Here is a 27,240-nt window from a genome sequence, read left to right on the forward strand (position 1 = left end):
AAGTACAGAAAGCCTCCCCAAAAGCCTCCTGGAAGATGGCTGTGAGAATTATCCTGACTTTAACAAGTGATGGCAGCAAAGGGCAGCAGAGGACTCAGGGTGGGGGCAGGGAAACTGTTGCAAGGAGGCCAGAGTGTCTCAGTTTCTGCAGAAGCCAGAGGCAGCACCTAGAGGGCTTTCTCCTCGAAGGCCTCTTCGTTCAGTGAGAAACTGAGGTCTTGGAGTGCGGGGGGGGGGGGGAGGGGGACACCGGTAGAGCCAAAAAGCAGATTTTGATTCCTTTTAACAGTGATGAGGTTTGGGGAAGTGAGAGAGAAGGAAGGAAGGGGAAATTCATTGTGTCACCAAAATAAGAAAGCAGAGTGGGAGCCAGTTTGTGATACCGAAGGGGAAAGGGGCTGGCAGGAAGAAGAGGGGGATGAGAGACAGCAACAGGAGGAGAGGTAAGTACTCTTGAAGTACACTTATCTTTATGTATGAAAATGTCATGATAAAGACCATTTAAATATGCTAACCAGACATTAATAGGGGCAGACATTTCTTCAAGAAAAGAAAAGATTTATTTAAAAGTTTGTTTGAAGGACAGAGAACAGCCCTCCCTGAATTCCAGCGTTAGATGTTTTATTGACGTGACAAGTACAGCAAAAACGGTGACATAGTTGTAGCTGTTAAATGGTTAAGAAGCAGATAGAAACCACAAGAAAAATAGAATCTTCTCTGTAACTAGGTGGGAAACTCCAAATACTCGCAGCTAGGAAGCTGAAGGTGAAGTGGGAGTCTGATGTGAGTTGTAACACCAGAAGTAGAAGTGTGGTTGGGTGCATGCTGAGTTCGGACGGCTGCTGGAGGCTGCGGTGTGTTTCTGAGTGTTTGGTATGTATGGAAAGGGATGTTCCAGCCCTCACTGCTGAAAGGGCATCTCTCACATGCAGCATCCTGCCTGGAGATCTGGACTCCCTGAACACTGAGCAAAGTCCCTTAGAGAACTGGATACTTTCTTGATACTCTCAGGCCCCTAGATGGATACTCTTCCTGTTACTGCGCCAACCTTTGTAAATGTATCCATGGGGTGGGGTGGGGTGTGTGGCTTAGCTAAGCAAGTTCTGATGAGGGAACCTCAGTACCTGGAGCCCACAGAGAGAGCCAGATGCCGTAGTGCACAGCTGTAATGCCAGCGCCCTTGTAGGGAGATATGGGTCAGAGACAAGAGAATCACTTAGAAGCTCGTGGGCCACTTAGCCTCAAGTGTGCAGCTCAGAAGCCACAGGGAATCAACAAAGTAGAAGATGAGAGTAAACTCTAGAAAATTGTCCTCTGAACTCTATAAACATGTTATGGCATGAAATATCCCCCCAACACACATGTAAATAAATGCATTTTAAGTGAATAAAGCCAGGTGGTGGGAACCTTACTCACACTACCAAATCTCTCTGCCCAGAGCAGAGTGTATCTTGTTGCCCGTAGAGGAGCACACAAGCACCTTGACCGCCTCTGAACCCATTTTCCCTTAATCCCACCCCCTCCCACCAGCTTCCTGATTGCTACTCAGAATACCTCTGCACCTTCCTTCCTGCTTCCTCTCCCTACCTGGACTGACCCAACTGAGTGCACGTGGCACACACACAGATACAGATATATCAGCTCTATGGCTTCCGCCCTCCCCTCGGCAGTGTTCACATTCCTCTCCTCTTTCTCCGCTGTCTTCCAGTTGCAGCCCTCAGCTCATACTGTACCATTTCAGTTGCCTCTCACTACCACCCAGCCCTCTTCAAACCCAATCTCTCTGCTGCAATGAATGCATTAAATTACATCTCAGTAGGGACAGAAGAGAACCAAGGGACACACACACACACACACACACACACACACACACAGATTAATGTGCCAACACCACCCCTGGTCTATAAATGGTAGGATCACAACTGAAGTCCAATTTCCCATTGAAGGTCTGCTCTTCAGTTATCAGTTCAGCCACTAGAGATTTAGCCTTGCTTTTTAGCAAGGAAGGAGATGAGAAATGCCTTCTATATAGCCGTGGGAATGGCAGACCACTTGTCATCGGAGAGCGAGTAGTGTGCATCTGTTCTTTATTCTTCACCCCACCTATCCCTAAACACACAGACCAGACGTGGGGTGGGAGGCTGGGGAGAAAGGTGCAAAGAGACATCAGGGAAGTATTCTGCTCCCCAAGGTTTAGGCACCTGACCCTGTACCAGTCTTGGGAGCTTCCATGGCTGGTGAGTTTAGAAAGGGCCCTGGCAGGCATGAATGACAGATTACCACAAATAGTGGATCTCTGTGAGGCCCCGCCCAGCTGTCATGGCTCTGCAAGGACTCACCCTGTGGATGCCCCATCATTCCTGACCCTTAGCACAGCGTCAAGAAAGAAGACATTTCACCTTTTACAAACAAGGTACATTTCCACTTGACTCCTAGTCACCATGATGGAGCATAACTTACATGTTCCCCAAGCCCAGTGAGACCTGTCTAACCTACTTAGCCCATTTAATTCCTGATAGAGAAGTGGCAGCCGGAGGGAGACACCTCATTGTGCCCAAATAATGTGAGCTTCACCCAAGCACCGATCCTTCCTTCATTTCAGCTTTCCCTTCCTACCCACTGGCCAACCTCCAGTGTGCAAGCTTCATCCACTGCCCTCCACTCTCTGAGCGTGCACTAGCCAGCTCAGAACCTGCCTCTAGTTCCCCAGAGTGCACTTGCCACGTTCCCTACAGGACTCAATTTCCAAAGTTCAGCTGAAGTTACATAAACACAAAGTACATAAAAATAATGACGGTGTCCTCTTTTCATTTCCCCCGCAAACAGCAGGGCACCTCAGCGCTTCTGTCCCCATTGTACTTTGTGTCCTAAGCCATGCTTCCCTCTCCACCGCTCAAGACTCCCTATGGGGAGGACTGGATGCCTAGTCCCTGTCTACCACAGCCAGGGCCATGTCACAAGGGAGCATAAGGACGCCTGCTCAGCCCAAGGAAGGAGAGGCCGCCATGGACCCACCCTGGAGCTCTACAAGTGCAGCTGTGCCAGCCCTGGCTGAGGAATGTTTCCAGGAGCCTCTCATGCCCCAACCACAGAAGGGTGTGCAGAAGGGAAGCTGCTCCTATGCTCCCCGCCACCCCATACAGTCTGTTCTGCCCTAGATGCCCATCCAATGACCCGATTTCCACCAGGGTTAAGGTCTCTGCACTTCCCAACACCAAGAGAAGGGTCCTTGCTGTATCAATGTCCCTGTGCAGAAAGTGACAGGTACTAATTCACATTTCAGAGCCATAGCATACATTCTGAACCTCAAGATCTGGTCCCCAGGGGAGGGAAAGCCCTAGTGCCAAGTATTTGATGGGCTTCCAGAGAAACCACAAAGTGAACTCACGGAGCTGTCTGGCAATAGCCTCGCCAACCTCAGCCAGCTGCCACTTGACGATTCCCAGAGTTTCATGGTGTCTTTTTTGTCTTGTTTTTGTTATTGTTGTTGTTTGTTTTGAGGCAGGGTTGTTTTTTTGTTTTTTTCTATGGAGTCCTGGCTGTCCTGGAACCGGGTCTCTAGATCCACCTGCCTCTGTCTCCCTTGTGCTAGAACTAAAGACATGCAAACACCACTACCAGGCAGTGCTTGGGGCTCCGACCTCATTCTGTCTCCTGGTGGCACGCCAGCACTGGAAGACATAAAGCAGTGGGCCAGATCTGCACGAGATACCAAGATAGAAGAGAATGAGGACCACCCTCCCCCGCCCCGATTTACCTGCTAGAAATTGCTTTTGTCCTTTATCCTAATGAGGGAGGGAGACAGAGAGCAGAGCCAATATGGTGGCTCAGAAAGATCAAAAGTTCCAGGTCAGAGGCCAGCAAGATGGCTCAGTGGTACTAGCCTGATGCCCAGAATTCAGTCCCCAGAACTGAGTCCTCTGACCCACCTCTGGTGTGACTTGGCACCCAAACACACAATAAACAGATGTAAAATAATAAGTAAATAAAGTTCAAGGTCAGCCTCCACTGCGTGTTGATTTCCAGTCCGCCAAGTGTATATGAGACTTTATCTCTTAAAACAAGAGGTGGGGGCTGGGGTGAAGGCAGAGGGAAAGGAGGGGAGAGAAAAGAGAACAGCTTCCTGTCCTTTACCCCTTTACACCACCGCATTCTGTAACGTCAGCCCACACTTACTTGCAGCACAGCTCCCGCTCAAGCGGAACTGTGGTTTTTTTCCTAACCACAGCCATGAGCTATGTGTCTACCCAGAACAGTGGGTCACAGGTAGCAGAAGACTAGAAGTCAGGGGTTGCCAGCTGTTCTCGTTCCAGTGAGCACCAGAACTCGCCATGGGCATCATCTGGGTTCCGATCTAGAGCAGAAGACCCGGTTATAAGCACTGCAAGCTTAGGGTTCAGCTGCTACTACAGAACAGGGTTTGAGAACTCAGGTTCTGGAGTCTGCAGTGTGTGTGTGTGGGGGGAGGAGTGTCCAAACTTCATTTCCACTGTGTACACTCTGGGTGACCTCAGACAAGTGGTTTGATAGATGTGACAAGAATATGTTTATGACTATAACACCTCTTGCCTTTTATAGATGCATATTGGAATTTTAGGGTAAAATATACAATAGTCATTCCTTTAAAAATGCTTAGGTGTGAACCAGGGAGATAGCCCAGTCAGTGAAGGGCTTGTCTTTCATCTGAGGATGAGCTATATCCTCAGAATTTATGCTAAAAACAAAGCAAGCAAATAAACACACACCCCCCAACCTGAGTGTGCTAATAATCTCAGCACTAGGAGCCACAGATGGGTCCGTGGCTGTCTTAGTCATTGTTCTGTTGTTCTGAAGAGACACCACGACCATGGCAACCCTTATTAAAAAAAAAAAAAAAAAAAGCATTTAATTGGGGCTGGCTTACAGTTTCAGAGGTTTAGTCTGTCACCAGCACGGCGGGGAGCACAGTGGCAGGCAGGAAGACATGGTGCTGGAGAAGTGGTTAAGAGGTCTATGTTTGGATCTGTAGGCAGCAGGAAGAGAGTGACACTGAGTCTGGCCAGGGCCCTTGAAACCTCAAAGCCCACCCCAGGGACACCCTTCCTCCAACAGGCCACACCTTCTAATCCTTTCAAATAGAACCACTCCCTGGTGAGCAAGCATTCAAGTCTATGAGCCTATGGGTGGCTTTCTTATTCAAACCACTACAGTCGGGATGTCTGGCCAGTCAGCCTCGAGTACTTGGTGAGTTTCAGGCTGAAAACATGTTCAAAGGCGAATGATGGCTGAAGAATAATACTTGAAGCTGTCTTCTGACTCCATACACATGAGCAGATACATGGATGTGAGACCATTATTCACATGGACTCACATATGAACATGCACACAAAAGAAAATGTTTAGTTTAAACAAAAAAGGCAGATGAAGGGAAGATGGCACCATGCTAGTAGCTGTTAAGCCGTGGTATTGGATTTGTGGAGTTTATTATGCTAGCCTGTCATTTTTCCTGTATGGCTAATCTTTTTTTTTTTTTTTTTTTAAGAGCACTTTGTAAACAGTGAAAAGAAACAGAAAAGAAACAGGAGATGGGCCTGACTGGGAGTGGGAGGAGGATTGCGAAGGCCTCACAGACATGCATCAGGGTTAACTTTCTCCTGGGACATAGGGCATGAAACTACCAAGCCTCCATTCTAATGACCGGAAGTACCCAATCTGACAAGCGGTTCAAGCAGTGCCAAACAGGCAAGTGCCTGCCCAGACCCTCTGAAGACTGGAGCCCAGCAGGGATGAATGAGGGGTCATGGTATCAGCCACCATGAGTCCAGCATGAATCCACCATGAGTCCAGGAGGTGGCACTCAGAAATGGAATGCAGCCATTTCTGGCAGAAGTGCTTGGGACCTGGCTCAGAAGACCCCCCAGGAAGCCAAGGCCCTGCCACCTACCTACCACGCAGCCAAGCATGCACTCTCCTGTCTGTGTGTGCAAAACCTGAGACAGCACAGTCTTTCCCAGGAAATCAGCATCAGCCTATGTGAAGCACGAGAAGCCGCTCATAAATCCAACTACAGGCACAGGCTTGACAGCTGGTTCTTTACAGGGACAACCAGGACAGCCCACAGGCATGGGTTCCCATGCTTAGCGTTCTCAGGGGAAGATGTGCCCCAGCCCTGCCTCCATTCCCACACCAGTTTTACCATGTCTGGGAGCCGGCACTGGCCCTGTTGCCCACAGGGTGTGCTACCCTGGCATCTTCCTGGAGATTAGAGAGATTTCAGCAGGCTATGATGAGGCATTCTTCCTGCTCTGGGTACTCAGTAAGCATTTCCCAAGCACCTTCACCACTGGGACCAACCCTGCATGAGGCCAAAGGTGGCTCACAGTTCATGGATGGCCAGTTCCTAGGCCAGCCCAGCTTGACATGGGAATTCGGACTATAGGGTCTGATTCTGGAGTTCAGCAGAGCAGTGTGCCTCTGCGTTGACACACAGCCTGGGCTAGCAGGCTCTTGGAGAGATCTGGCAGGATATACAGAGCACTTATTGGTCCCCAGAGAACCTGTAGCTGCACCCTCCATCCCCCACCCAAACTTGCTGAAAATGCAAATTTGCAGGTCTTGCTATGAAATGCTTTCTCACTTTAGTCCAGTTTTGCTTCTATAACAAAGTGTCATAAACTGCACAGCTTATAAACAATAGAAGTTTACCCTCACTGTTCCCAAGTCTAGAGGTGGCTACCAGAGCGTTACATGGTCAGTTTGGGTACGGACGCTCTTCAAGGCTGTAATGACTGACTTCTCTAAAAAGAGGGTGGGAGAGCTCTCTGTGGGCACTTTCTTATTATCTTATGGGGGGGGCTCTGCTTTTGTGACCTCATCGAAGGCCCTACCTGGTAATAATATCATGTTGGGGCTTAAGATTTCAACACAGGAATTTGGGGGATACCTTCAGTCCATAACATCTACTGAGACAGAGTTTGTACAGCTCCACTGTCCCATCCTGATACACGTGGACATTTGAGCGCCACAAATACAGAAACAACAGTGTCCCGGGATGAACTTCACCTACTGAGGCTGGAGACTGAGAGTTTGGAGGAAGCCGACTTGAGTGACAGCTGGGAGCATGAACTCACAGCTGCTCAGCAAGGAGCGGAGCAGCTTCTGTCTTGGAGAAGTCCCACCCACAGGTCTGCAACACAATCTGGAAACCTCCAGGACAAGCTGGGATAGCCTGCTACACCAAGCAAGCAGCCTTTGACTTTGCAAGTTTCTCTCTCTGGCTCAGGTAAAATCTGTGCAGGCTGGGCAACTCTTTACGGTCGAGCACTCCTCGAAGTGCCGGATGGGTCAGGGTGCTTGGATCTGGACGTAAGAAACTGTTGGTGGGAGAGACGGTTCTGTGGTTAAGAGCTCTCATGGGTGGTTCCCAGCACCCACGTGGTAGTTCACAGACATCCACAAATCTAGTTCCAGGGAATCTGATGCCATTCTTTTGACTTCCTAGGGCATCAGGGACACATATAGGGCACATGCAAAAAGCAGGCAAAAACACACACACAATAATTTTTAAAAGAAAGAAAGACATTTTTGGTAAGCATTGGTAAAGGGGGAAGAGGACACTGGGGAAAACACAGGGACATTCCACTGCTTCAACCCATAAATGTGACACGTCATATTTCTTGCCACTCAGCCCTTGCTCGATTCAATGAGTGTGGGTCTCCTGGAGATGTAGGAATGTAGGAATGGCAGGAGAGGCCCTGGGAACATTTCTCCCTAGGGCCATGCTTCTGTGTAAGGAGACCAAGATGAAGAAGGAAAGATATGTGTGAGGGTACCTTGTGTGTGTCGGGGAGGGGAGAGTGGATTACTACAAATTCTTTCCCAAATTGAGATCTGACTTCTCTCTAATTCTCTGGTTCTGAAAACGCATTAAGTTTCCAAGTGGGTCTAACTTTTTCTCCTAGGAGGTTCTGTGCTTCTGGGAATAAGTCAGCGCTTACCAGTGTCATGGCAGCCGCTCCAGGCCCCTGGGCTCTGGGTTGGTGGGAAGCAGGATCCAAAGCAGAAGAGCTGGAGTACGGGGTGGGGAGTTCCCCGGGCTGGAGGCAAAGTCTGGGTTCTGGTTTGCCAGGCCTGGCCCAGATGAGAAGCTGCGGCTGTGAGAATCTGGGGGTGGGGTAGGTGGGGGGAATCAGTCCTCCCTCCTCGCTGGGCTGAAAAAGAGAGATATAACTATTGCCCTGTGGAAAAAAAAAAGTAGATCCAAGTCCATAATCCCAGCCCAGTTCTGGCCCCTGACTCTGTAGTTTTATAAGGCAGTAGCTAGCATGAATAAGGCCTCGACTGACCTCCTGGAACAACTCCCACTTTATTGCTTTTGTTCAGTATGAGAATGTGCCCCCCCCCACATACCTACCCCCTCATCCCCCACCACCCACCCCTAATACCCACACCCAACCCCATCCCCCAACCACAACTACCCCATCACCACCAGCCCTCAACCCCCTCCCTCAACTCCCTCACTAACCCCACCCCACACCCCCATCTGGGCTGAAACCCAGAGAAACAAGTAGGAAAGACACTGGAGGGATTGAGCAAGCACCCACAACTCCTAAGCCTAGCAGCCACGGCTGTCCCCAAGAAAAGGAGGGGTCACCATGGCCCAGCTTGGCCTAGACCCTGGAGCACTCTGTGCCACTCTTCTCTTGCTCCATTCTAGTTAAGATGTCAGCATCATGGGAACTCCAGTGGAGAAATTCCTAATGGGGTCAGAGCCCTGGGCACTAACATCAAATGCTTCTTCCTCCTCATGGGGACAGATGGGATTAATGGCCATTGTTCCAAGGCCCTGTGCATTAAGACAAGGAGCCCTTTGCTGAAAGATAAATGGCATATCTACCCCGAGGGAGGATGAATTGCACTGATAATTCCCTTGATTAAAGCCCATTTATTAAAGATCGTGGTGGTAGCTTTCTTTTTATTTTCTTTAATAGATAGATTGGGGAGTAATTCAGTTAAGAGAAAGGGACATAATCATCGGGTCCCCCTTGGCCTGCGAGTTTTGTCTTCCGAGAAAAGAGTAAGCAATGCTGCTCAAATTGTAGCTCAGGAGTCCTACTTTGGAGGGAGAAGGGCAGGGGGAGGGAAGAGATGCGAGCAAACAAACCAGAGGCCCGCCCTGTCAACCTTAGGAAGCCATTCTCAGAGTGAGTGGGAGACCCTTGGGTTTTCCTGACCCACAGGCTGCAAGGCCGGCTGCATGTAGCAGAACTGAAGAAGAGTGCTTTCCAAACTGCCCTGGGCTCCTTCCCCCAGCCAAGCCACCACTCTTACATTTTAGTAGAGGTATTTTGAAAGGTGGGGGGAGCGGAGGGGTGCAATTATAACCCAGGACTGGGTCCTTGGGTCTGTGGAATCCTCTACAGCTCTGGACCTAGATACCCCATGGCAGGCAAAGGTTCTCAGCAAGCAGAGTCTAGCTTTGAGATGCACTTGTAAACATTGGCCTGGGAGTGCGCTCTCTCTCTCTCTCTCTCTCTCTCTCTCTCTCTCTCTCTCTCTCTCTCTGTGTGTGTGTGTGTGTGTGTGTGTGTGTGTGTCATGTTCCTGGAAATAGGCAAGCCAAACACCCAAGAGGTGCCCTGTGACACAGAAGAGGGTCTATCACTGTCAAACACTCCAGGTTCGGTAGCTGTGAACCTGCGTCCTGCCTAGGAATCTCAGGACCGAGGCAGTTCTGTGCTGCTGCGCAACCTGAGGCAGAAGCCTGACTCACCCTTCCAGGCCTGCATCTCCTGTTCTGTGTAAAACACTGGCATGAGGGATAGTTTGGGTGGGCTTCTGAGACACGAGCTCTAATATGAGTGACTTGGGACATGTGCCTATAAAAAGCTGTGCCAAGCATTTTAAAGCACAGCCAAATCTGGCAATGTATCTCCTACAGCTTGCAGGCCCCAGTTTCTGGATCTGGTCAAGCTCCTGCCTTCTGCCAGGCTGCAGACATGCCCTTGGGTATACCCCCAGCAGCAGCCAACAAGAAAAAAAAAATAGGTGCTTATGGGGAAACCTGAGCCCACACATAGGGCCAGAATTAGGGGCAGGAAAGATTCCATATTCTGTGGACTATACAGCCCCTCACCCAGCTACCTGGATTTTCAAATGTCTTTTCCTAAAAAGTACAAGAAAATGGGCAGCCACCCAAAACTGTCACATCAGAAACACAGACCTAGAATGCCACAGGAGTTCTAAGCCCTGGGTTAGATTCTTCCCAAGTGCTACTGTCTTCACTGTACATGATGTGTCTCCTCTGTTTTTTGTCCCCGTCTTCCTGTTCATTCCTCTTTCAGCTGCTCCCAGAGGCCACAGGCTAGAAGTAGGAAATCGCTTATGCAGAGCTCCTTTTACAAAGGAGACTACGAGCCAGGTAGTAGCCCACACCTTTAACCCCAGCACTCAGGAGGCAGAGGCAGGTGGATTTCTGAGTTTGATGCCAGCCTGGTCTACAGAGTGAGTTCCATGACAGCCAGGACTACAGAGAAAGCCTGTCTCTAGAAACCAAGCGGAGTGGAGGTGGGGGCGGGACGCTGGCTTGTACAAGCATTGAGATCTTCCTTCAGATCCCCCGCACCTATGGAAAAGCCAGGTGTGGTGCCACGTGCCTGTAATTCTAGTGCTGTGGGAGTACAGACAGGAGGATCCATGGGGCTTGCTGGGCAGCCAGTCCTGCTGCATCAGTGACCTCCAGATTCAGTGACAGAGGAAGGCAGCTGACATCAGTGTCATGCACACGCACGCATGCACACACATACATAAATACACACACACACACCGTATATATAGGGGGACGTATTCACAGCTGTACTCAGGCCCAACAGCACATACTATCTTCCCTGAAGGCTGTACCACTGCCCTGCATGCACTCATCCTCAGCTGTCCACCCAGACTCCCTATTGGGTGAGCTTGTCAGGAAGTGCTTCTTTGCATCCCTCCACACTAGAAACCTAGTGGATGTTCCAGTGCTACCTGGAGCCAAACCTGCTGTGGTCCACAGAGGAGGCCCTGACCTTGGGCCCTTAAATTGTGAGGTTTCCTCAGTAGACATTCAGGTGGCTAAGAGGTGAATCCTGTGCTGTAGAAGAAGGCTCCAACCGAGGCCCTGAGGAGGGTTTGACCAATTCGAGCACCTAGATGTTTCTCCCCGACAGCTTAGCTCCGTGGGAGTGAAACTAGGTAAATACACTCTCCTCCCGAGGGGAGCAGGGAATGGTGAGAGAGGACGGGCAGCAGCAGGACAGACCGGGGCCTCCTTACCACAGACAGAGCTGAGTGCCAGGCCCTCCACAGCCAGCTTAATTACACAATGGGGTGCTAAACTACACGTCTGGGCCAGAAATCACTGTGTCCTCTGAGGAAGGTTGTCTGAGAAAATTACCTATCCCACCCAGCCCAGGTGGAAGGAGGCAAGCAAGCCAGGGTAACCAGACAAGGGTCTGGTCACATTCAGACTCCCTCTGCCTGCGTCAGTCCCACCCCATCTGCCCCACACCTGGCTCCTCCCGGTGTCCCATCTGCCCGTGGATTACCCACCTGAGTGCTAGGACTAGAACTCAGGACCTCTGGAAAAGCGGCCAGTGCTCCTAACAACTAACCCAGTCTCTCCAGCCACAGATCTGTGGTTTAAACAATAGAAGCCACAGATTTTTAGAGGCTGGAAGTCCCACACGGCACTCACAACAGTCTGTAACCCCAGTTCCAAGGGATCTAATATCTTCCTCTGGTCTCTAAGTCACGGGACACAAACATACATGCAGGCAAAACACCCACAAAAAAAAAAGGGGGGGGGAATATTTTAAACTACCCAGTCTATATCTTTTATTCTAGACCTTACCTTAGGCTATGCTCCTATCACCCAGGTTCCAGGGATGATCTATAATAATAATCTATAACAATCTAAATCTGTAATCTACGGTAGAAGCACAAGGGTACAGGTTATGTGAAGACTCTCTTCCCAGCTTGCAGACTGCTGTCATTTTTAGTAGAAGGACACTAACCCCACTCTAGGATCCCACCCTTGACCTCATTGAAACTATCGTGGCTCTCAGACAGGATCAGGAGTACAGATGCATGTGCTCTGAGCCATGGAGTCTGGCCCTTGGGAGGCTTCTGCTGCTAGCCTCATGATGAACCCCAGGGGATTGTGAGGGAATGAGGATAACTCAGTATCTTCTCTCTGCCCACATCTAATGGTCTGTCTTCACAGGCTCTGGGACCAGCAGAGACAGAAATGATGCGTTCCTCAGCCTGAGCTAAGACCCCAGGAACCTGATCAAGCCTCTCTCCTATATGGTCCAAATCTCCATGGACAGCAGCTGAAATAGCCATTTACAGCAAGGCTTAGAAAGCTCTCTCTCTCTCTCTCTCTCTCTCTCTCTCTCTCTCTCTCTCTCTCCTCTGACTCTTCAGCAGTGAAATGCTGATTTAAAGTCCTCCCACCCCAGGCTAGTGGGCGTTCTCAAGAGAAAATGCCAAGAGATGGAGAGGCATTGCAGGCAATGGGAGCTCTGGGCTGTCTTCTGAATGGAAAACAAGAACAAATGAACAAGAAAAGAATGAGCACATCTAGGCTCTGGTCTTGGTACCCAGACACCCAGGCAGGAGGCCTCCTCAGAAGGAGTGGAGACCAGTCTCAGGGCACAGGCAGTAGGGGTGTTGTGGTTCCTAGTTTTGTTGAAACAGCAGAGGACTGAAACAGTTTAGTTCCAAGCCATTACACACACACACACGCACGCACGCACGCACGCACATGCACACACACGCATGCAGCATGCAGCAGAGAAAGTAGGGAGTCCCCTGGGCATTGAAGTGTCTCTCTCTTTTTATAAGAATGTGTTGTTGTGCTGCTTGTCCCCATGTCCTCTTATAAGTCCAGTTCTCCCAAAGGTCTGTCTTTTCCCTGGCCCAGGTTCCCTCAGGATTTCAGCTGTGCCATTCCAAGTCTACTTTAGACTTAAAAGTATAAGAGCTGGCTGAACAGGTGGACACCCCTGGGCACACATGCCACACACCAGCAGACACACACGCACAGGCACACACATGCACAAATTCAGACTGGCAACTGGACCATAATTCATTCTTCCTAAAAACTGAACTGAACTCAGTATGAAAAATAGTTTCCTACTCCTTTTTGGGATCAAGGCCAGGTTATGCTGTTCCCAGAGAACCAAGGCAGGTCACAAAAGTGTCTCCCCCTCCCTCCTTTTGATTTATTGCTTTCCATAAAAAGAAAAAGAAGTTGGCTTAATTTAAGGCTCACCAGTGAAAAATGCTAGCCCCCCCCCCAAAGTAGCTAGATAAAAGTTGTTTGATATTTTCAGAGGAGTCCTGATAAAGAATTGAAGGAAGCTTCTTGTTCTTAGCTATGGCTCTATAAATCACACCAGGAGGGCAAGCAAGTCCCTCATCCAACAAGACACCTTCAGGATCCAACTCCTAATCCTTCCTCATTCCTTTGGAACGCTCACCACAGCTCTAATGAATGGAAGACCACTTTAAAGCTGCAATTTTTGGGGAAGAGTTTTAAAAGCCTAACAAAGTTGTAGCCAGCCTGAAAGGTGAGCCTACTAGAGTCTAGTCAAGAGAATGGAGAAGCATCCCAGAAGGAGAAACTAAAAAGAACTAAGGCAAGAAGCCAGGAGTACTCAAAGCCTGGGGTTTAGAGAGTGGACCACCCAGGTGGCAGAAGAAAGCTTTCTGGGGGATGTCAAAAGAGCAATTGAGCTTCATCTACAGAGTTGGAAAATGATACAGACCAATATAAGAGTACTAATTCTTGAGAAGTTGGCATGGTGGCCCGAAAGAGCCAAAGTCTTCAACTACTGCCACACATGAGTCATGGTCCCCTAAGATGGTTAGAGTGGCTTCCATGCCTTGAGGTCACAGCCACAGGCTGCCAACACTGGCAAGAAAGTAGTTAATTTCTAAAGCATGTTTCTTTTCACCATATCTTTGGTTGACAATGTGTCTGCATGTGAGGCCATGGGCAGGTGAGTCTGTAACATGCAGATCTGCATCTATTTGTGCTCATGGGAAAGCCAGAGGTCAGCCTCAATGATCCATCCTCTAGAGCCAGCCATCTTGTTTTTTGAGACAGGTTCTCTCACTGAGAAGCTCACTGATTCAGATCAACTGGGAGGCCAGTGAGCCCCACAGATCCCCAACAGCACATGCCAGCACACCTGGATTTTACAAGGGTGCCAAGGACTGAACTCAGGCCCTCATGTTTGTGTAGCAAGCATTTACCAATTGAGCCATCACCCATTGGGTGACAATATTTGTTATGCACCTAGTCATCATTTTCATTGAATTAAGTGTAGAAGTATAATGTGCACTATTTATCGTCATTATTAAACATTTTCAACTAGCCAGACACTGCAAATGACCATCACTGTGTACTTTATTCTAATGGGTTTATAGCAGCTTCCCTCCTGGATGGTGAGTGCCTCAAAACCAGAAATGATTTCACTTATCTCTGTCCTCATGCCTGTGTCAGCACAGGGGCTGGCACAGACTAGAACTAAATAAGGTGATGAGTTGGTAGGCTCATCAGGGTGCCCAAGCTGCTTGCTCAGGTGCAGGCATTGTAAATGCAAATGCTTTATTGTGCTTTGAATATTAAACTATGCACGCTCATATCCATTCCTTCCTTAAACATAAACTCAGACTGCCAGGCCCTCCAACATGAATAAATAAATAAATATATATATACATATATATGTATGTGTATATATATATTATGAATATGATTTTTTTTTAGCTTAACTTTTGCAGCAGAGAAATTCCTTCAGACATGTTAGATCCTGGAAGCTACAGAAGTACTTCTAGCCCATGCCTGCTGAGGCCAAGAACACAAAAATGCCTGTCCTCCTACTGGGGATAGAAACTTTTCCAGGCATTACAATTTTGTACAGAAGTCAGTGGTCAAATCTTCAAAGCTCACCTCCCCACAGGCTAGTCTTGCAACACATCCTTTTTTTAATTAAATTTTTATCTTTTATATTAATTACAGTTTATTCACTTTGTATCCCAGCTGTAGCCCCCTCCCTCAGCCCCTCCCAATCCCACCCTCCCTCCCTCATCTCCTCCTATGCTCCTCTCCAAGTCCACGGATAGGGGAGGTCCTCTTCCCCTTCCTTCTGACCCTAGCTATCAGGTCTCATTAGAACTGGCTGCTTTGTCTTCCTCTGTGGCCTGGCAAGGCTGCTCCCCCATCATGGAGAGGTGGTCAAAGAGTTAGCCACTGAGTTCATGTCAGAGACAGTTAATGTTCCCCTTACTAGGGAACCCACTTGGATAGTAAGCTGCCATGGACTACATCTTTGCAGGGGTTCTAGGGGTTCTATGGTCCTTGGTTGGAGTATCAGTCTCAGAAAAGACAGTTGTGCCCAGATTTTTTTGGTTCTGTTGCAATCCTTATGGAGCTCCTGTCCTCTCCAGGTCTTACTATCTCCTCCTTATTCCCCGCACTCTGCCCAAAGTTTGGTTATGAGTCTCAGCATCTGCTTTGATATACTACTGGGTAGGATCTTTCAGAGGCCCTCTGTGGTAGGCTCCTGTCCTGTTTCCTGTTTTCTCTTTCTTCCAATGTCCATCCTGTTTGCCTTTCTGAGTGAGAATTGGTCATCTTACCCAGGGTCCTCCTTGATTAGCTTCTTTAGGTGTACATATTTTTGTTGGTTTATCCTATATTATATCCACTTATAGGTGAGTATATACCATGTGTGTCTTTCTGCTTCTGGGTCACCTCACTCAGGATGATCTTTTCTAGTTCCTGCCATTTGCCTGCAAATTTTATGATTTCCTTGTTTTTTATTGCCAAGTAGTATTCCATTGTGGTGTAAATGTACCACAATTTCTGTAGCCATTCCTCCGTTGAGGTTATTTCCAGATTTTAGCTGTTATGAATAAAGCTGCTATAAATATAGTTAAACAAATGTCCTTGTTGTGTACTTGAGCATCTTTTGGATATATGCCTAGGAGTGGTATAGCTGGATCTTAAGGAAGCACTGTTCCTAATTGTCTGAGAAAATGCCAGATTGATTTCCAAAGTGATTGTACAAGGCAAAACATCCTTTTTACAGGTGGAGTTCCCCTGGAAAGCAGACTATGAAAGAGAGGATAGCATATAGGAAGATTCCTAAAGAGACCATAAGATGGCCAGGCATGGTGGCACATGCCTTTAATTACAGGCAGAGACAAGTGGATCTCTGTGAGTTCAAAGCCAGTCTGGTCTACAAAGCAAGTCCAGGATAACCAGGGCTGCAGGGAGACTCTGTCTCAAGAAACTAACACACACACAGAGACAGAGAGAGACAGAGAGACCCTAAGATGACCATTATGGAGGAGAAATGGGTAATATTGCCAGAGGGAGCCCCACTGGGCTATGGCACCATCACAGAGTCTAGCTGACCCCATAGCAAACTCAGTAACAGGGCCTTCACCATGGTCTCCAGCTAGAGCAAGTGGTCTTTATACCTCCTTCCATCAACACATCTCCTCCAATCAATGGCTGCTTGTTACCCCTAAGAAAGAGCACTGGGCAGCTGTCCTTAGAGAGACTGTCAGCAGCACTGACTGCAACCAGGCACACAAGTCCCTCTGGACTTGGTGGGGCCATGGCACAGCACAGCCACCACACCTGTGTAGGCACTCAGTGCAGACAGGATGACCAATGTTCAGAGCTGGAGAGAGAGATCCTGTAGAGTGGGAGACCAGTCCAAATGTTAACTTTGTAGCTTATTCACTATAAACTGTATCAGCTAAGATTAGCATTAGACTTCCTGGATTTTCATTTATGAGATAACAATACTATTTACCTTGCAGTATTACTTGTTTGTTGGTTGGCGGGTGACAGGGTAGCACATAGCTCAGGCTGGCCTCTACCTCACTATGTAGCCAAGGATAACGTTGAGAATTCTGGTCCTCCTGCCTCCACTTCCCAAGAACTGGGGTTAGACATGGACAACTCTATACCCAGTTTTATACATGCTGAGGATCAGAGCCAGAGTTTTGTGCATGCTAGGCAAGAACTCTGCCAATTAAGCTACATCCCCCATCCTTCAGAGTGTTTTAAAGTGAGGATTAAATAAGTATAAAAATGTCCTTGGCACAGCACAATCTTTCGTAAGTGGCACTGATGCCGGGCGCCCATAGTAATTGTTGCTATCTTAGCAGCTGCAGAGGCAGAATGATTCTCTGGCAGTGGTACTGCATGCCTGTGGATGGGAGCTATGTCAAAGTCTATGTCCAAAGCCATCAGGCCCCAGGCTGTCTGTTAGAGCGGCTAGTGGTTTCCTCTAACCTCAGGCCTACTGGGTGGAGGATGCTGTTTAGAGACATTATCAAGAACAAAGAACAATAATGGGAAAGGGGTCTCAGCTGTCTTCTCCAACAGAGCACATGGCAACTTTATGTGCCAGGCAACAAGAGGGTAGAACAGCAGAAATGGATGGGAAGGTCGCTTTACAGGCTGTGGGCATTACCAACCATACTGGCCTGTCCCCCGGGGTGTGACCACATGACAGTGAGAGGTGTTTGATTTTATTAGCTCTTCTTAAAACGGTCCGGCAAGGAGAAAGAGCCTCTGGCTGGGGTGGCTTTTGAGCATGTAGGAGGTTCAGAGTATACTGCCACCATCAGGGCCACCAGGAGTGGCTATGGGAACTTTAACCTTCAGCAGGGCGCACACTGCAGGGGACTAGAGCACTTTACAGTGCTCAGAATGCTTCACCCTCCAGACCAGAGTCAGGATGGACCTAGGCATTTGGTAGTCTGCGTGGAATGGATGCTATAAGCATGCATGAGCAATTCTGGGATGGAGTACCTTCCTAAATTGTATCTCTAAGGAAGAGCAGCTCCAAGACTAGGCATAGCGGGCACCCATTTTAGCCATGGGGGATGTTTGGCACTGTAAGCAACAGCATGGCACCGTAACCTTGTTTTGGCCTGAGGATGATTGGGTCCAGGCAAACACAGGCTAGCTGTGATGGAAGGTTGTTTTGGAATGTTAGGGTCTGTGATTTTTGTTTGTTTGTTTGTTTTGTTTTGTTTTAAATCTTTTCAAGGGTCATTAAATGCCTTCATGTATGCATGTTTCCCTCTGTAAAATATGAGTAAGATTATCTACCTCAGCCTGCTGGTGTGAAGACTATATCAGACCAGATATAGTGGAGCAGAGAGCAGGAGTTCATGTGGACAAGTATACATCCCCGGAGCATATCAGCCAGCAGGTGCTAGCACCCCCACCCCTACCCCACCGCACCCCACCCCAGGTCTTGAGGTGAAGCGACTGAATCACAAGGCTCCAGTGTGTCTCGGTGAACACCAGAGGTGAAGGAGCCATCCATCCCCAGGACGCAGCTGGCCTTTCTGTTTTGAACCACAGCTCAGCCCATCAGGACTGGCACTTGACTCTGGCACTCCAAATAGAGGGAAGGTTCAGCCTGGGCTTCACACAGGGGCTGGGACACTGCCCAGAACTTGGGTGATGGAGTTAAGGAGGTTACTACCAGGGTCACTGTACCTGTGTTTCACTTGATTTTTTTTTTTTTTAACTCTGAATTCACAGAAATGGCCATAGACACAGAACTCCAATGAGCACCTTCGAGAGATGAAAGCTGGAGCTTTCCCTGGGCCGGACAGTGCTTGGGACCAGAATCACCTTCGTTCAGTTCAAACACATGATCTTGTCTGATAATAGCAGAGTTTACCGTAAGTAAAGCCCACCCAGGCTGCACTCCCCAAATTATAGCCTTGTCCTGGTAATTGCACAGTCATTCAGAGCCTGCATCTGGCTTATAACAGTGTTTCCATGCAGACCAGGTTGAGTGCTGTCTCTCATTTGGTGGAACAAAAGAAAAATTACACACTTTGATGAGTCAACTTCCCCAGCTTAGGGTACTAAAAAGGCACAAAATCTCGAGTCATTTCTGCCTCAGCTTTGTGATACATTCAGCCTCAACATCCTCAGCTGTGAAATGGGAACACTGAAACTGCCTTGCCCTCTACAAACCCAAAGAGAATTGCAAAATCAAATGCTATATTCACAGGTAAACACATTTTAAAAATTCCCTAAAAAGTGTTACAAAATGAGTTTTGAAAAATATTTTCTGTACAAATCGTTTCTGCTTCCTAACAAGTAGAACAGATCTGAGTCAAAATGAAAAGGTCGCCTGCAATGACAAAAATCATGCTTTTCCATTGTGTTTATTAATGACAAGTGACCTTGCCTTGAAACTTTCACAGTCACACACGTACACGCTCAAAGTCTGGGAGTGTCCAGGCTGTCTACTATAGCAGTGAAGTTGACTCGTTATGTAGTGTTTGGACCATCCATTCAACAAGGGTTTATCGTGTGCCAGCCCTAGTTCTTAGAGTTTGAAATGATCGTTAGGGAATTAATTTACCAAGAAACCCTGGAAAGCACCTCTCCTGTGGGCGTGGTGAATGGCATTCTTTCATCTTTGCCCCTGCTTATGTTTGGTCCATCTGAGCCTGGCAAAGAACTTCACCTACACAATAGGCTATCTTATCTACTGTTCCTGATAAAGTAATCTCGAAGGTTTCAACTTTGACTGCATGCAGCCTTGGGCTAAAGGTAGATGAGCAAAAGTCAGAACAGTGATCTCTAAGATAGTCCACCACTCCAGAGGCAGCGGGACCTGGGAGAATGGAGCCTAGAAATGAGGCAGACCAAGGTCTTAGGCACTAGCCAACTTTATTCAGAGCATCGGACAATTTATACTCTGAGGGTTAAGAGGAGTCACACGAACAAAGTGCCCAAACACAGGGGCAAGCTGCATGTGGCAAGCCATACCTGGCAAAAACGTGCTTTTCCATAGAGACACACAAACAGATAACAATAGCCAGCTGAGAGGAGTAATCACTCCTATCCACTGCACCTGGGAGGGGAGAGCAAGCATGGTCCAAGAACAATTTCATGACTCTGAAGAAACTGAGGTCGCAAGGCTCTTGTGTTGTTTTCCTGCAGTTTTCTCACACACACTTAGACACACTGGCACGACTCCATTCCTGGACCATGTTCTGACAGCCCCACATGGGGTGGGGTCCTCGCACAACTCTCCCCACAGACCCCGGCTGAGCAAAGCTCATCCTCAGGTGCCCTGGGATCCCACCTCTTTAACATGAATCTTCTTGTCCCATAGGGAAACCCAGGCCTGAGGTAGGGTCCGGCTCAACAGTGAGACACCTGTTCCCGTTTGCTTCCCAGTTAGGCAATAGGGAGCAACTCCAGTCCTTGGCAGTTTGTTTCATAATTGGATTCTTTTATGAGAGTCGAATCCTATGCTACCATTGGCCTTAGGGGGCAGAGGGGCAGGCAAGGATGACCAGTAGAATGATTCAAATTGGATTGGGATTTGGGACACTAAGTTTGATCCTTTTTTAGGCATCCCACTTAAGTACAAGGAAAAACCAGCCTCCTCTCCTATCAAGTCATTGCCTCAAACTCACACACACACACACACACACACACACACACACACTCACACACACACAAACACACAGAGAGTTCAGCACAAATATTCACTGTGAGTCACAATCATTACTGAGGGGAAGTAAACAATGTTTTCCTAACTGTAGCCAGCCTACCAGCTCCCTAGTTACTGCTCGATGGATTATCTGCCATTATTCTTCCTCCTGCATTAGAACTGTGCTCTTGTTGTAGTGTAAGGGATAGCCAGACCTCTTACAGAGCCGTGCATGCGCACTCTAATGCCCACCACTTCATCCCCAGAGACCTAGCAGAAGCTTCCATTATTCCCCCCTGTACATTATACAGGTCACATTCTTGAGCTTTTTCTACTCTGGTCTAAATAACCCCTGGGGGTTTTGCTCATCCAGTTAGGCAGGCAATGAAAGACTCATCTCTGCTGGCCTACTCTACTGAATATTAAGTGTTTCTGAGTGTATGAAAGGGAAGGCCACGGGCCTAGAGGAGCTCATTAAGAAGCTGTCCAAGCAAATATCACTCAGTTCTCCAGAGGTCACCTCTGAGGCTTCAGGGTCAGCTCTGCCCTACAAGCTACCCCAGCTATGACTGGCCCCAAGGAGTCCTCTGCCTCTTACCCAGACACAAACCTCAACACCAGTGGTTAGCTATAGAGCTTGGCCTGATCCTGGATGGGGTCCCACCTCAGCCTGCAGAGCTCTGCTTACAGCTGCTGTTATAGCTTCTGTGACTGACTGTCAAAATGGGTGTGTGCCCAGGTGCATTGAGCACCACCCCCTCCCCCACCCCCAAATCCAACCCAGCAGGGGGCCTGCTCTGCTTTGCACTCTGTGGACATTTTCAAATTATCTAGAAAATTCTTGACCTCAATGATGTTTGTGTTGAGACAGGAGTCAAGGAGAGTTCAATCAGAGCCCAGTCCTAGGGTGCAGGTCACAAGTCACACCCCTGCAGGAAGAAGATATACAAATAGTGAGTTCCCAAGGCAGCAGAGGGCAAAGCCAAAACATTTCATGATTTCCATGGTTCCATGTTGACCAGACTCTCCTGAGGCCAGGGAGATAGGAACCCCATTCCCCTCTTCAAGCTACTGGAGTCTGGGGGGTGCTTTGAACTTCTTCAGTTTGCCCTTTTGGGAGCTCCCTGTGTATTGGGGGTCTTCGGAACCCCACGTGGGAAAATAGACAAGTACTGACATGGAAAGCTGGCTTGAAGCCCAGCCCACAGTAGACTCACACTTCTCCAGAGAGCAGGCTGAGGCCTCAGATGACAGAGCTGGGAGGTCTAGATGGGGTTTGGGGTTGGGGTGGGGGCTTTCCTGACAATCGTGAACAGGACTGGGTAGAAGTACAGCAAGAAATACATGCTCGTTAGGGAAGGTGGGATCAGTGAACTTTGAGGTCACACCCACTTCAGAAGGCCTGGGTGTGGAGACTAGACAAGGGCTGTGCTACTCATATAGTCAGAGAGGGTCCTCACAGCATCAAAGGCACATGCTCTTTCAGGGCATTCATGAGCAGCTTTTATCTTGGGGCTTTGAAGGGAGAACAATAATTCCATGCTTAACCCAAAACATCTTGGGGTAGGGCCATGGCCTTTGAATACTTCCCGGGTTTCCTGGGGGCTAGGACTGGTGCAGCACAGGCCTGTCTACCACCTGGTTTAGCCTTGGCTGCAGGGCTCAGCCTTTTGTCAGAGGAGGCAGAAACAACTGGCATTTGGGACAATCTGGTTTGACTGCCAGTCACTTGGAATCATCCATCAGAGCTGTGACTCAGTGAAAGTCTGCAGCAAAGTGAGACGGCGGCCAACTTGATTCTTTTCCAAGTTATCTTATCAGAGGACCAGCAGCATTTCAGATGAAGTCTTTCTTAAGGAAAACCCTTCCCGTGCTCCGGCTCCAAAAGCAATGAAAAGTTTAAGAGGTTGATTCACAACTTAAACAGGTGGTTGAACTGTTCTAGATGTCGACTTTCTCCTCTGACACATAAGGACCATGTAACTTGGAATTGGTATTCTGCATTTCTGGGAGAGAGAGGAGAGAGACAAAGAGAGATAAAAAGACAGAGAACAAATGTTAGAGTCTAATCTTGGCTTAGATTCCTCTATCAGCCAGCAAGACAGAATGTTCAGGTCCCTCTGAATTAGCCATAAAGCATCAACTCTGGTCTGAAATAAAGCAGAGAAGGACACTGTCTGCTGGGATACAGGGACTGTTCCTACAGACTTTCAAAGCACAGAGCTCTCAAATAGTGCTCTGGCAGGAAGCATTGATGCTAAAGCCAAGTGATCTCTTAGAGGAAGCACAATAGGGAGGTTGTTATTTGGGTCACCTCTCTCTCTCTCTTTATATCTCTCTCTCTCTGCCCTTGAGGACACAAACCATAGCTCTAAGAGAAGAGCCTAGTTGCTCAATAAAGAGCCAATGATGAATGAGTGATAAAATGAAGGAAAAAAACACTCACTCATAAAAACTACGAAATCCCACTTTTCAATGTTCTGAAAACCTTTATACTGGAGAGAATAGGAGCACAGAAGGAAGGTGACAGAGCTTTTTAATTTTGTTCCTAAGGCTCTGTGTGATCTCAGGCAGCCACCCAGTCATTCTGAGCTTCAGTTTTCTATCTTTTAAATGAACGGTTCATATTGACTGACTTTGGGTGTCTCTACCACTTTCCTGTTAGAAATAAGACCAATAGTATCTCACAGGGGGAAAAACATTAATTGTGATAATAGCCTCAACTTTGAAGTTGTCAACTTTTACCTCCTTAATCTTTATCTTTTTTTATTTATGGATTTAACTACTCTTTTCCAAGAAGCAGCGGTAAAGACTAAGAATTATTCCAGGCCACTTTAAAAATCTGACATCGTCCTCAGTCAGCAGCGGCACTGGCCACTCACATCAACTCAAATGCCCTCAAGTCCAGCACAGACCACAGACATCTGCATAGCCTTTGGTATTAACATGGTCACAAAGAGAACTCTTAAAAATTGTACTAAGGATGTTGAAGTGGAGCTCTCCATGACAGGGGTGCAGGTGGGGAAAGGACTCAGTTTTCTCTAAGGGGCTGGCCGCTGGGAGTTTGACCGTGCTCCAATGAGTATATGGGCAACACAAATTGGACTTGGTTCTCTCTCTCTCTCTCTCTCTCTCTCTCTCTCTCTCTCTCTCTTATTATTATTCTTTCTTGGGGAGGAGGAGGCCATAGGGTGACAGGGCAGACTTGGAAGGACTGGGAAGTAAGTGTGCTCAGGGTTCATGATATGAAATTCCCAAATAATCAACAAAAACATTACAAAAAAAAATCTGATATACTCTTGTCCTCATAGAGAGATTGGACCCTTGTCAAAAAGGTTCATGGAAGAATGACATAGGGACACCATGAAGAGCCACTCCCTGGCCTTCTAAAGCACACCAGAAAACCCACAGACAAAGCCTTTCAGAGAATTCTTGATGTAAAGAATTCACCTGAGCTCCATTGCAGAGTAGGAAGAAACAATGCCCATCAAGAGCACATGACTCATAAAGAGCCTTTCATGGGGCCTAGATCCTAACCTGTGTGGTCCCAGCCGAGTGGCTCTCCTCAGGATTGAGAGTGACTCTACCAGTGCTCACATTGCACCAGGCACAGAATGAACATAGTCTCTCAAAGGTGTCCAACCTGTTGGCATCACAATATGACACGAATGTGCTAAGCCACATTTGCAGTTGTCCGGGACACAGGTAGTCCAAAAGCCACATGTTGCACACAGGCAGAAAGACATTCCCTCTTCCAGACTCTCAGCGCCAGGGCTCCCATTGGCATGCAGACTCTTGTCTAAGAGATATGCTCAGGACTTTGTACACTTAAGGAGATGTACAAGATCATCAAGATCAAGGTCTTCAAATCAAAAGAACAGAAAAGTCATCCCTAGCTTGACAAGATGCCCAGATGTCAGCAAACATGCTCTGACATAGGAGAACGCTCAGGTTGGCTCTAAAGAAATGGAAAGTGATTGGCATCATCAAAAGAAAGAACAAATTCCACTCCTAGGCATATACCCAAAATTTGCTCAAGTACACAACAAGGACATTTGCTCAACCATGTTTGTAGCAGCTTTATTTGTAATAGCCAGAACCTGGAAACAACCCAGATGTCCCTCAACAGAGGAATGGATACAGAAATTGTGGTATTTTTACACAATGGAATACTACTCAGCAATCAAAAACGAGGAAATCATGAAATTTGCAGGCGAATGGTGGGATCTAGAAAAGATCATTGTGAGTGAGGTATCCCAGAAGGAGAAAGATACACATGGTATATACTCACTCATATAGTCCTATAAGATAAGGTAAACATAATGAAATCTATACACCCAAAGAAGATAAACAAGAAAGAGGACCCAGGGTAAGATGATCAATCCTCACTTAGAAAGACAAATGGGATGTGCATTGGACCTAGGAGAAAACAAGTAACAGGATAGGAGTCTACCACAGAGGGCCTCTGAAAGACTCTACCTAGCAGTGTATCAAAGCAGACACTAAGACTCATAACCAAACCTTCAGCAGAGTGCAGGGAATCATGTGAAAGAAGGGGGAGTTTGTATGACATGGAAAGGGTAGGAGCTCCAAAGGACCAAATATGTCTGGGCACAGGGGTCTTTTCTGAGACTGACACTCCACCAAGGACCATGTATGGATATAACCTAGAACCTCTGCTTGGATGAAGCCCGTGGTAGCTCAGTAACCAATTGGTTTTCTATAGTAAGGGGAACAGGGACTATTTCTGACAGGAACTCAATGGCGGTCTCTTTGACCTCCCCACCCCCCAACGAAGGAGCAGTCCTGCTAGGCCACAGAGGAGGACTTTGCAGCCAGTCCTGAAGATACCTGATAAAACAGGGTCAGATGAAAGGGGAGGAGTTCCCCCCCATCAGTGGAGTTGGAAAGGGGCAGGGAGGAGATGAGGGAGGGAGGGAGGGTTTGGGAGGAAATGAGGGAGTAGGATACAGCAGGGATACAGAGTTAATAAAATGTAACTAAGAAAGAGAAAGAAAGAAAGAAAGAAAGAAAGAAAGAAAGAAAGAAAGAAAGAAAGAAAGAAAGAAAGAAAGAAAGAAAAGAAAAGAAAAGAAAGAAAGAACAGATGTATCAAGGCACTGCACCCAAGCCATGGCAAACCTCCAAATTCCTCAAGGGGCAAGGCAGAAAGCTCCTTCGAGAACTATACTTGTGTGAGGCCACCATTTACCCAGTGTACCATAAAAGTGTGCACACTGATAGAAAGAGCAGCATCAGAAAAAGGGTGTGAGAACTGGCTTCTCTCCAGTTCCCAGGGTCACTTCAGGTCGGGTGGTAGCTGCAGATTAGGGCCCGGCAGAAAAGAAGTGATCACACTAGGTATCCCAGAGACCAGCTCCGAGGGGTCCTTCGGAACCACTCACTGCCCCACATAAGCAAGTCAATTTGCCAAGTGGGGCCAAAAAGTCCTTCATGCTGTGGATTACAGGGTCCACTTCTGTAAATAAAACCAGAGAAACAGTTTCCTGAAAACACAACATTTCTTGTTCAAAAAACTATTACCAATGGGAAGTCAGCATCAACATTAAACTACGCACAAAGTCCTTTGATCACATGTTTAGGAAGCCAGCCCTGTCTGCAGGGGTTGGAGTAAGTGTAAGCCATTCCCAGGAGAGTTTGCTTTCATGGTTTGTAAACATTACCACAAACATTTGTTAATCATTAACACAACTTCTCATCTGGGAAGGAGAAGGGGAAAGAGAAAAGAGAAGGAGAAGGCAGAGGAAGATTACAACAACTAAAGTTCTTCCATTCCGTAAGCAACTGTTGAATTAATGCTTTTTCTATGCCTCTCTGGCTCCCAAATAATGAGACAGAGACCCATTACAATAAGCTTTAAAGCGCTAAGCCGAGCAGAATCTCAACTCTTCTAACTCGTCTATGCTAACCTGGCCTACTTCCCAGCCACACGCCCTTGTTACCTGTCCTCTAGTCTCTCCCTGTTCATTCCGGCTCCATCTTTGTCCTCGTGGCTCATGACTCCCTCGCCGCTCATCCATCTCATTGCCTGGTGACCTTCACCTCTCTCCCTCTCTCTTGCTCTACCTGGAACCGCCCCCTCCCCTGCACTGGGAACAGAAGTCTCCTACTGTCTCCTCTGCCCCGTCATTGGCTCTTCTTTATTAACCAATCAGATAATTGGGAAGCATTCGTTACACAACACCGGTAGAGGAAATTCTTCAACAATCATGACAATGTCCATGTCCAGACTGCAACCTGATGTTGGGGCATAGAAATCGCCGTCTGAACACACAGTGTACAAGACCAGCCCCCAACAAGCAGCATTCAAGCTTCACTGGATGCAGCCATGAAGCAAGACACAACCTTCCTAGTACTTATATCATAGCCTCATGAAGAGAGGATCCTCCATCTGTCCCAAGGGTTAATATTTTGAAATTTAATAGCCATTGTGAGGATTTTAAGAAGGTAGCAACTTAAAAAAAAAAAAAAAGGTAGGAACTTACACCAACACCAACTATGATGCTTAGGGGCCTCTGGATGACAATGTCACCAGAGTACAGTAATAACTGAATTACTGGTAGCTTTGTAAGAGAGAAAAACTGAAAGAAATGTACACACATACATGCACACATATGTGTGTTTTCCTTTCTCCTGCTATGTGATGTCCTGGACCCTCTTGGGACTAGAAAAACATCATCAAATGTACCTCTTAGTCTTA

At 47.7% G+C, this 27,240-nt stretch overlaps 2 long non-coding RNA genes across 3 annotated transcripts; one reads left to right on the forward strand and one right to left on the reverse strand.

The window, feature by feature from the left end:
- The first annotated feature begins 256 nt into the window (after positions 1 to 256).
- LOC132646815 (uncharacterized) lies at positions 257 to 8,934 on the forward strand. The gene is made up of 2 exons (XR_009585122.1): positions 257 to 443; positions 5,522 to 8,934. It is a non-coding gene; the product is annotated as an uncharacterized LOC132646815 (long non-coding RNA).
- Positions 5,495 to 26,644, reverse strand: LOC132646814 (uncharacterized). 2 transcript variants are annotated; one of them, XR_009585119.1, is made up of 4 exons: positions 26,483 to 26,643; positions 21,366 to 22,525; positions 7,977 to 8,189; positions 5,495 to 7,352 (listed from the first exon to the last, which is right to left on the reverse strand). It is a non-coding gene; the product is annotated as an uncharacterized LOC132646814 (long non-coding RNA). The 2 variants fall into 2 exon arrangements; XR_009585118.1 differs by lacking the exons at positions 5,495 to 7,352; positions 7,977 to 8,189 and having other exon boundaries at positions 19,731 to 22,525; positions 26,483 to 26,644.
- Positions 26,645 to 27,240: the final 596 nt, after the last annotated feature.

Source organism: Meriones unguiculatus, chromosome 1, assembly GCF_030254825.1.
Source record: "Meriones unguiculatus strain TT.TT164.6M chromosome 1, Bangor_MerUng_6.1, whole genome shotgun sequence".
Taxonomy (NCBI): Eukaryota; Metazoa; Chordata; class Mammalia; order Rodentia; family Muridae; genus Meriones; species Meriones unguiculatus.